The sequence below is a fragment of the Bos indicus x Bos taurus genome, chromosome 3, assembly GCF_003369695.1.
Source record: "Bos indicus x Bos taurus breed Angus x Brahman F1 hybrid chromosome 3, Bos_hybrid_MaternalHap_v2.0, whole genome shotgun sequence".
In the NCBI taxonomy this organism is placed as follows: domain Eukaryota; kingdom Metazoa; phylum Chordata; class Mammalia; order Artiodactyla; family Bovidae; genus Bos; species Bos indicus x Bos taurus.
Genome location: NC_040078.1, coordinates 103,636,961 through 103,647,654, shown reverse-complemented (window position 1 = coordinate 103,647,654; position 10,694 = coordinate 103,636,961).

Below are 10,694 nucleotides of genomic sequence, written 5' to 3'. Positions count from 1 at the left end.
TGTGTGGCTGGAGCACAGAAGGTGGTAAGGCACTGAGTGCCAACTCAGTCAAATCAAGTTTGTTGTCTGTTTTGTTCCTCTAAAATTAATTGAGGATGCTTTTGGTTTCTGTTGAAGCTTGTACTGGATAGCCTAGGCAGTCAGGTAATACTTAAGGAATGGGTGATAGTGGTGACAAACCAGAAGAGCTGGTAGTCAAGAATGGATAGTCGGTAAAGAGCTACAATGTATTTCGTATAATAAATACAGTAGTATCAAGGAAATGTGTGTAGAACTAAGTAACATTTTCCAAAAATCTGGGAGGAAGCAAAACTATTGAAAGACATTAAAGCAAAATGAAGATTTACATGTTCATGGATATTGAGAATGATGTTAATCCATCTATTCAAATTCAATTTTTTTTTTTTTTAATGACATTTTTGGGTTTTAGAAAAGATGAGAGATTAGAGGTTAGAGGAGAGAAAAAGATGTAAAATAGTTGTCTTGGAGAATAGGAAAATAAGTATACCAAGGAAGTAGAACTGCCAGCAGGTGGAGGATTGGGTTTCACCCGAGCTTGGCCAGCTGAATCCAACAGAAGGCAAAAGAGTAAAGGTACAGAAAGCAAATGCAGAGGGCTTCCCTGGTGGCTCAGTGGTAAAGAATCTGCCTGCCAGTGCAGGAAGTGGGTTCATTCCCTGGTCTGGGAGGATCCCACTTGCTGCAGGGCAACTACAGCTACGAAGCTCACATGCTGCAATGACTGACGCCTGAACGCTCTAGAGCCTGTGCTCTGTAACAGGATAAGCCACCTCAGTGAGACGCCCATGCACGCACAACTAGAGAAAAGCCAACACAGCAACAAAGACCAGCAGAGCCAAGTAAGTTTTTTTTTAAGTGAGTGCGAAGTTAAAGCTGATGCTATCGCCCTCAGCATCCACTTCCCCCATCCCCAAATCTAGGAGGTGTATCCTTATTAGTAAAAGCCGATGAGAGCACAGCTTGCTTTGGTGACTGGAATGAGTCTGTGAGTTGACACGGTTCCAAAGCCATCTGGTGGAGTAACAGTTTAAGGAAGCTGGAAGAACGAGATGCTGGCCTTCAACCAACAAGCGTGGAGACCTGGGGCACTGGTGGTGACAGTTCAGGTTATGATCGTGTGTGGAAGACAGTACCAGAGGTAAAGGGGTCAAAAATAGACCATGGTGTTCACAGGGATCCTGAGTGTTGAAATTCCCTCAGGTGTTGATAGAAGTAGGTGTGGTGAAGGCCCTGGAATGTCAGGGAGTGCTGCTGGAGAGTGAGCTGAGCTTGAAGGCCTGGGCTTCAAGGAAGTTTGAATTTAAAAGTGGCAATGGTGTAATTGAATTAGCCCACTATCAGGCACCACAGTAGTCTGGGTTTAGAAAAAGAAAGCCACTACTAAAAGCTCAAAGAGAGTGTCCTCAGCACAAGTCTACTGAGAGAGAGGCTAAGAACATTCAGGAAAGCAGCTGGTGACTAAATCCACAGGGCAGGGCACAGCAGGGGTTTGAGAAGTGATTGAGTCAGTAGAGGAGAGCTGATAGAAATTTAAGGTAGTGGCACTGAATGGGAATTGAGCATCTGGCAGAGGTAAACAGGCAAGTAGAGTTCATGACAGGCTCATCACAGGTTCTATATGGCACCAAGGCTGGTAAGGCTGCTTTTTGGCTGTGGAAGGAGCATTTGTTAGGAATTCTACCTCTCCCTGCTCTGAATGGCACCTCAGATATTGGAGAGCCTGCTTAGATCCCTTCAGTCTGGCTGGCTCTCTTTAAAAGCTATAAATGATAAAAAGTCAACTTGTATAAATACCTATCCAAGTGATGTTTATCACCTCTTACTGGCTTGGGGCAGCCAGCTATACAGCCCTTCTGTCGGCTGAGAAGCTGGTGATGTGTTTGTATATTATCTTTTTGGCTGGCTGTAGCTTGTGGGATCTTGGTTCCCTGAGCAGGGATCAAGCTTGAGCCCTCAGCCATGAAAATGTGGAGTCCTAACCACTGGACTGCCAAAGAATTCCAACGAATGATTTTTAAATAGGATAGTTATCATTTTAAGTTACTCTGGGACAGAAAAAGGGGACATTGTTGTAGAAGCCCAGATAAAATGAGACCATAGATAAGGCAGTAGGAAAAGGTCAAATTTGAGATATTCTCAGAAATGGGGTTGCCAGTTTGAGGGGACTAGCTGAATGTGGAATGAGGAAGAGGGAAGCATCTGGCGTGATTGTAGAATGGTGATGAAGATAGAGCTACTTGCTAGAACGGGCTGCACAAATGGGAGGGTCTGTTTGCAGTGTCTGGGGCATCCATAGGGAAGGTGTGGGAAGCAGATGTGAAGCTAAGGAGTGGGGTGTTGACTGCCCCATCAGGTGGCTATTGAAAGCTGTGATTGTGGAGAATAGAGTGGAGGCCCAAAGATGTGAGGAATCCAGGAAGGGGAGCATCACGGAATCATGGAGAACCGAGAAGTGGTTCAGTGGGCATCAAAACCAAACAGTCCAAGAAGGGGCGGGGGGGGATGGTGGCTGAGAAGCGTCCCTTGGGCTCAGCGGCAAGGAGACGAAGGGTGAGAGCAGGCTTGTGGAAGTGTGAGGGTGTCCCCAGACTGAGCAGGTGAGTGGTGGTAAGGGCTGCTGCATGCTCAACCTTCCACATCTCAGTAACAGTCCATCCTTACAGGTTCCAGCCAAAAGCCTCAAGTCTCTCCTGACTTCTCACTTAGAACACTCCACATCCAACGAGTCTGCAAATCCTGTTGGTTCTGCCTTTGATATAGCCAGCCTCGGACCACTTGTCACCACCTCTGTCCACATGGGTCCAGGCCTCTTGTCTCTCACTTGGATTGTTGTTATCTGCTAGATGAGCTCTCTGCTACCAAATTCCTGCCCCACCTGTCTCCAGCCAGTCCTCTTAAAAACTGTGTCAGACTCTGGGTTACTTCTCTGCTCAAAACCGTTCAGAAGCTCCCAGTCTCACTTTTGGACAAAAGTCAACACGGTGGGCCCCACTCCCACTTGAACTGCCTTCCCCCTGGTTTACACCAGCCTCACAGTTCTCTTCCTTGAATGTGTCAGCATATTCCAACTCAAGACTTTGACTTTACTTCTTGACAGGAAGACTCTCTGCTCCAGGAACTAAACGGCTTTCTCCCTCTGTTATTTCAGGGAAAGATTAGGAAGGCTTTCCCTGACCACTCTGTTTAAAATAGCAGCCCGTCTGTGCCCACATCTGACCTCCCGGCCCTGCTTGACTTTTCTCCATAGTGCATATCATCATAGGCAAATCAATAGTGCGTATTCTCTTCGCCAGGAAGTAAAGGGCAGAGATTCTTGTTTGTGTTTTGTGTTTGCTTTTTCCCTGATATATCCAAAGATCTACAAGGGTACAGAGTAAAAAGCTCAGTAACTGTCATTACGTTGGGAAGAAGTGGGATGACGGAAATGAGGGCTGCCGCTGGAAGGGCAAGATAAGCTAGTAATGTCAGACCGTATAATTTATGTGTTAGCCAAATAGATGCTCTTGAGAGTGACAGGGATTTGATTGCCAATTACACCGGGATGAAAAGACTGCCCGGGAGTTCTGGTCACTCCAGAGATAGCAAATTTGAAGGAAGGGTTTTGTTAGGATGAGGAAACGCTTATGTGGGGTTGGGGGAGAAGAGACCAAACAAGAAGAGCTTTGTGATTCTGTGGTGCAACCAAATGCCTCATTTACCCTATGCATAAAATTCAGTTTTCATAGATCATTTTGAGACACCAGGATGGAAAGGTGATTTGCAGTCAGAAAACCTGAGTTCCAATGAACCTGAGTCCTGCCAATGAAAGTAGAGGTAAATAGTATCTACTTCCCAAGTTTCTTGCGAAGATTAACTAAGAATACCTTATGTTTTGTTGTTCAGCTGCTAGTGAAGTGAGGTCGCTCAGTCGTGTCCAACTCTGCGACCCAATGGACTGTAACCTACCAGACTTCTCTGTCCATGGGATTTTCCAGGGAAGAATGCGGGAGTGGGTTGCCGTTTCCTTCTCCAGGAGATCTTCCCCACCCAGGGATTGAACCCAGGTTTCCCACATTGTAGGCAGATGCTTTATCATCTGAGCCACCAGGGAAGTCCTGTTCAGCTGCTAAGTCATGCCCTATTCTTTGCAACCCCATGGACTTCAGCATGCCGGGCTCCTCTATCCTCCACTACCTCCCAAGGTTTGGTCAAATTCATGTCCATTGAGTCAGTGATGCTATCTAACCATCTCATCTTGTCCACCCCCTTCTCTTTTTGCCTTCAGTCTTTGCTAGCATCGGGATCTTTTCCAGTGTGTTGGCTTTTGTCACCAGGTGGCCAAAGTATTGGAGCATCAGTTATTGCTCAGTAAATGTAGGCTGTTATTATAATAATTTTAAGTATCAACTTAGGAACTCTGAACACTGTAAACTGAAATTGTGGTGGCCCGAGTATGACTTGAAAATCTCTTAACTGCAGTCAGTATAACTGACCCAAGATGCTTTGCTCTGAAATCTGCCACCATGTTTGCCTTGAGGCTGTGCTTTCTAAGCGCTCCCAAGCCAATCAATGAGTAAGCTCAGCAGAGTTTCTAACATAGTCCTGTTCCTGAAAGCTGTTGAACTCCTCTGACAGCTAACTGACTTAGGCTCCATGGTAGTCTATAATTCTTCAACCCAGTATTCCTTCACTTAGGCTTGATGACTCCCTCAGCCCCCTACCCATTTTTTAAAGGTGTTTCCATAGTAAACGTCTTGCATTTTAATACTATTGTGGGGAGGGTGGGGGTCTACTGCTTGGAGAACCCAGACTAATACAAGCATCACAGAAAAGTAAGAAGATGAGAAAGGATTCTGGGAAGATGACCGAGTATGAAGCACCAGGAATCTGTCCCCGTTATCTCAACAAGTACACTGGTAGAATTGGTCTGATGTAACTGTGTTGAAGGCTTGCAACATTCAGGGAAGACATGGTAAACTGAGATTAATTGGGGATTTTGGCTCTTCATTCAGCAGTGACTACCCAGCTCAGCCCTAAGGCATGCAGTTGTTCCTGGAGCACCTTGCACATACCTTGCAGCAGCCAAAGGCAGCAATAAAGACCCTGTCCCCTAAATACTGGGATTGTTCTGATTATAGTCAGTCAGCTGTTTCTGATCAAGGAGATGCAAACACAAAGATAGCAGTTATTGTTGCACCTACCCTCATTGTTGCAAGCCTCTCCCCTGCAGCTGAAGGGACTTTCAGGGAATATAAAAAGCTGGTGCCTCCCCCTTCTTCATTTTAGTCTAAAGGACAATCAAAAGCACCCACGTACGAGGGTCGGAGGGAGATAGTCACTTCACATGCCAAAATGGTGGGGGTGGTGGGGGGAGACAGCTCAGAAATGACCTGAAGATACCTTGAATTTATACTTTAAGCTGATCCTTGGTATAGATACAACCTGGAGTAAAAGAAAATAAAAATACAGCAAACCCTGGAGAAGAGAGAAATGTGATTTCCAGGGTTATTATTAGTTTCAATGTCAAGTTTTTAATGACAATAACAAATCATAAGGCATATGAAGAGGAAAATATGGCTCAATCAAAGGAAAGAAAACCAACAGAAATTATCCCTGAGAAAGACCTGGTAGCAGACCTACTAGACAGCTTTTAGAACAAATGTTTGAAGATACAGGACTAAAGATGAAAAAACAGTGTATAAATAGAAGTGATGCTAGTGGTAAAGAACCGGCCTGCCAATGCAGGAGACTTAAGAGACATAAGTTCAACCTCTGGGTCAGGAAGATCCCCTGTAGAAGGAAATGGCAACTGACTCCAGTCTTATTGCCTGGAGAATCCCATGGAGAGAGGAGCCTGACTATATTCTCTAGTTGACCTCCACAGTCCCATCCTCAGTTCAGTCGCTCAGTAGTGTCCGACTCTTTGCGACCCCATGAATCGCAGCACGCCAGGCCTCCCTGTCCATCACCAACTCCCGGAGTTCACTCAGACTCATGTCCATCGAGTCAGTGATGCCATCCAGCCATCTCATCCTCTGTCATCCCCTTCTCTTCTTGCCCCCAATCCCTCCCAGCATCAGAGTCTTTTCCAATGAGTCAACTCTTCGCATGAGGTGGCCAAAGTACTGGAGTTTCAGCTTTAGCATCATTCCTTCCAAAGAAATCCCAGGGCTGATCTCCTTCACAATGGACTGATTGGATCTCCTTGCAGTCCAAGGGACTCTCAAGAGTCTTCAACACCACAGTTCAAAAGCATCAATTCTTCGGCACTCAGCTTTCTTCACAGTCCCAATTCTCACATCCACACATGACCACTGGAAAAACCATAGCCTTGACTAGACAGACTTGTTGGCAAAGTAATGTCTCTGCTTTTGAATATGCTATCTAGGTTGGTCATAACTTTCCTTCCAAGGAGTAAGCGTCTTTTAATTTCATGGCTGCAGTCACCATCTGCAGTGATTTTGGAGCCCAAAAAAATAAAGTCTGACACTTTCCACTGTTTCCCCATCTATTTCCCATGAAGTGATGGGACCAGATGCCATGATCTTCGTTTTCTGAATGTTGAGCTTTAAGCCAACTTTTTCACTCTCCACTTTCACTTTCATCAAGAGGCTTTTTAGTTCCTCTTCACTTTCTACCATAAGGGTGGCGTCATCTGCATATCTGAGGTTATTGATATTTCTCCCGGCAATCTTGATTCCAGGAGACTATCATTTTACTAGTTGCTGGCAACTGAAATAAAGCAAAATTTCCACCAAAAAAAATAAAAACACTAGGCAAAATATATAATTTTTTAAGCTTTAAGAGATTAAACTACAAACTACTAGGCTAGGTCCAGGAGAGGATGAAAGGGTAGAAAAGTAAGTGATTTTCAGGGCTTCCTTTCCCCTGGATATGTTTGAAAATCTAGACAAGACAACAGAGCCTGGGTGCTTATCTGGAAGCTTAAGTTTGCTGGCCTGGAAGAGGCAGTTGTAACTGCTAGAGGGCCCACTGAGCATGTGAACCCTTGTGTATTCCCCATGCTTTGAGTTGAGGACTTTGAATGGTTACCATGGTAGTAAATTAACCAACCCTCACATAGATTGCCACCTGACTTGGAGTCATATGGGGGCCCAGAGATCTCAAGCCCTAGGCTTCAATAAAGGTAATCCTGAGTTGCTGGTTCCACTACCCCCCTACCCCAGGCACCCAGCTAAAGCAATTGAAAATAATATAATCCTAGGCTTTGAATTATTTCTATAAATGTTTTACAAATGCCAAATCAAGCATACATTCAAAGATGATTAAGTCTACAGGGGACAAGTCATCACAAACAAAGACTAGCAGACGGTGGAAAAAGCCCCACAGGCATCCCAGAGGCCAGAAATATTAGACACAGAATGTAAAGCAACTGTGTTTACTGCTTCATTAGATAAAAGACACTCGAAAATTTTAGGACGTGTTATGGGCTGAATTGGGACTCTCTCCAACCCAAATTCATATATTTAAATCCTAACCCCCAGTACTTTTCCAATGTGACTCTAGAACATGAAAGAAAGTGAAAGTGAAGTCGCTCAGTCATGTCCAACTCTTTGTGACCCCGTGGACTGTAGCCTACCTGGCTTCTCAGTCCATGGGATTCTCCAGGCAAGAATACTGGAGTGGGTTACCATTTCCTTCTCCAGGGGATCTTCCCGACCCAGGGATCGAGCCCGGGTCATCCGCATTGGAGACAGACGCTTTAACCTCTGAGCCACCAGGGAAGCTCCCTATTTGAACATAGAGTCTTTAAAGAGATGAGGTTAAATGAGATCATGGACTGTGAGGCTTAATCCAATATACCTGGTGTCCTTATAAGAAGAGATTAAGACATAGGCACAAGGAAGGACCAAGGCACCAGAAGAGGACAGGCTTCTACCACGTAAAGACAGAGTGTGCAGAGAGAAACTAACTCTGCCTACACCTACACCTTAAACTTTCAGCCTGCAAGAATGTGGGGAAATAAACTTCTGTTGTCTAAGCCACCCAACATACATTATTCTGTTATAGCAACCCTGGCAAACTAATAAAGGAGGGGACCAGAAACTGTATAAATTGACAGCAGATTTTTAAAAATTAACCAGATGGAAATCTGAGACTATAAAAACACAATACACCAAAGAAATCAATACACAGGTTCAGAAGCTAGTTAAATGCTGAAGATAAAAAGGGAATTCTCTGGCGGTCTAGTGACTAGGACTCCACGCTTTCACTGTTGAGGGCCTGGGTTCCATCCTGGTCAGAGAATGAAAATCCCACAAGCCATGCAGTACAGTCAAAAAATAAAAATAAATATTAGAGATAGTTGAAGGAAATCATTTCTAATGAAATACAGAGAATAAACAATGTGGAAAACAGGAGAAAAGCTAAGAGAGAATATAGTAAGAAAATCAACCAGTCTGTAATTGTAGCCACAGAAGAAAGAAAAAAAGGAAAAAATTGAAGAGATGATGACTGAGACTCAATCAGAAATGACTGGAGTGGGGAGAGGGGCACCAAAAGAGTCAATAATCCCAAAGAAGTTAAACAAAAAGAAATCCACATCTAAACACATCAAAAATGATAGCACAATTTTTTTTTAAATGGCAAAAGAATATATTAGGGAGCCAGGGAGAAAAAAAGATTACTTTCAGAGAAGTGACATTTAAGCTGATATTTCTCAACAGAAACAATGGATGCCAGAAAATAGTAAAATGATAGTCTTAGAGTAAAAAAATATCTTCAGTGACCTGAAAGAAAATAATTGCCAACCTAGGATTCCATACACAGTAGGATATGAAGGTGAAAAAAAAAAAAAAAGACATTTAGAGATAATAATGAAGAACACTCACAAGCAGCAGATGGGCATTAACAAGCAGAAGATAATGATCCTATTTGAAATATTAGGAGATACAAAAGGAATGAAAAGCAAAGTAAGAAGTAAGTCCTAAACCAAGGTTGCCTACCTCTGAGCTGGGGTAGAAGCAAAAACTGCCTGACACTAGAGAGAAATCGGAAACTTGTTATTAAGATCCTGAATTGCTACAAAACAGAAATCTGCTTCCTGATGGGAGGGCAGGAAACTCCCACCCAAGACCCACTGTCATCACAAGGCAGGGGTCAGATGCTCAGGTGCACAGGGCCCATCTATGACTAAGGCTGGAACAGAACTGAGAAAACCTGTGCCACCAACATGAGCCTTGTGTCATAAGGCGAGCAATGGCAAGCTGTTTCTGGGGAGGGAACAAGAGCATGGAGAGAGATTTCCTTTGGTGCCAGCATGCAGGAAGTGTTGAATGCCAAGGCTCAGTAACACTAAGAAAAACTCTGGATTCCAGGTCTCAAACTAAGCACCAGGTATCAGCAGAAGTGAAGAATTGCTTAGATGTTCTCATCAAATGATGACACAGTGGAGGAAAACGTCTTCATCTTAAAAATATGTCCGCAGAAATTATACAGACCAAAACATGGGGAAAACAGACCACTGAAGAGCTGTGACACAATATCCAGCATGTGACTGAAGTAGCTGCTGAAGATAGGAAAAATGTAGCAGAAGGAACATTTGAAAAAATAATGGCTGCAAATTTCCCAAAGTCAATGAAAGTTAATACATCACAGATCCAGGAAGCTCAGAAAACATGAAGCAAAATAAACACAAAGGAAAAAATACATCTAGGCACATCAGAGTCAGATTTAAGAAAACCAAGGACTGAGAAAATCTGACAAACAGCCAGAGAGAAACAGAGGAACTACAATATGAACTACAGCAGACTTTTGATTTAAAAACGATGTAAGCTAGAAAACACTAGCAAACACTAGCACAAGATCTACAAAGTGCTGAAAAAGGATGAAGGACTCAACCTAGAATTCTATACTCAGCAAAAACATCTTTCAAAAATGAAGGTGAAAGATTCTGTTTTCGTCGTAGGTGAGTTCAAAGCTTCCATTTCTATCTTGGGAGTCACCTACATTTGTCTTGTTTCATTACTGGTGGTATTAACTCATCACTTGATTAAGATATGTCCACTGTGCTTATCATTGCAAAATTAAGTGTTTTGTACTTCTTAGTTAATAAGTTACATGTACTGCCATTTTACTGTAAAGCTTTTCCCCCACTTAATTATTCATATCTCTAGGAACTAGTGGATTCTTATTTTTATTCACAGAGTTAAAATCCATTACTGTCACTATGTATTTTGATGATCAAATTGTTCCAGATAAAATCAGAGGGAACCCTTTAATCCAACTCCTGAATCCTTTAGACACTTCTCCATCGTTCCTTGAGCACATTCTTACTTTCTGGAACAAGATGCTCCAAGCTTATTTTGTACTTTCCTTGAATCGCCCTTGGGTTCTGCGTGGTATTCAGAAATCAAGACATGAGCTTGCCCTTGGGGGTCATTGCTTCTTGGCCTGTCTAGGGGATGTACAGTCAGCCCTCAGTTCTCATGGGAGATTGGTTCCAGAACCACACCCATCCACCCCCTCCCCTGCCGACCACAATCATACCAAAATCCCTGAATGCTCAAGTCCTTTATATAAAATACTGTAGTACAGTGGGCTCTCCATATTTCCAGTTCCATGTCCGTGGTTACAGAAGGCTCTGTGTATGTATATTACACACATGTACGTATACAACTGTACCTATTTCTACATTTATCTACATATATCAAAAGTTGTATGTTCATCCGCAT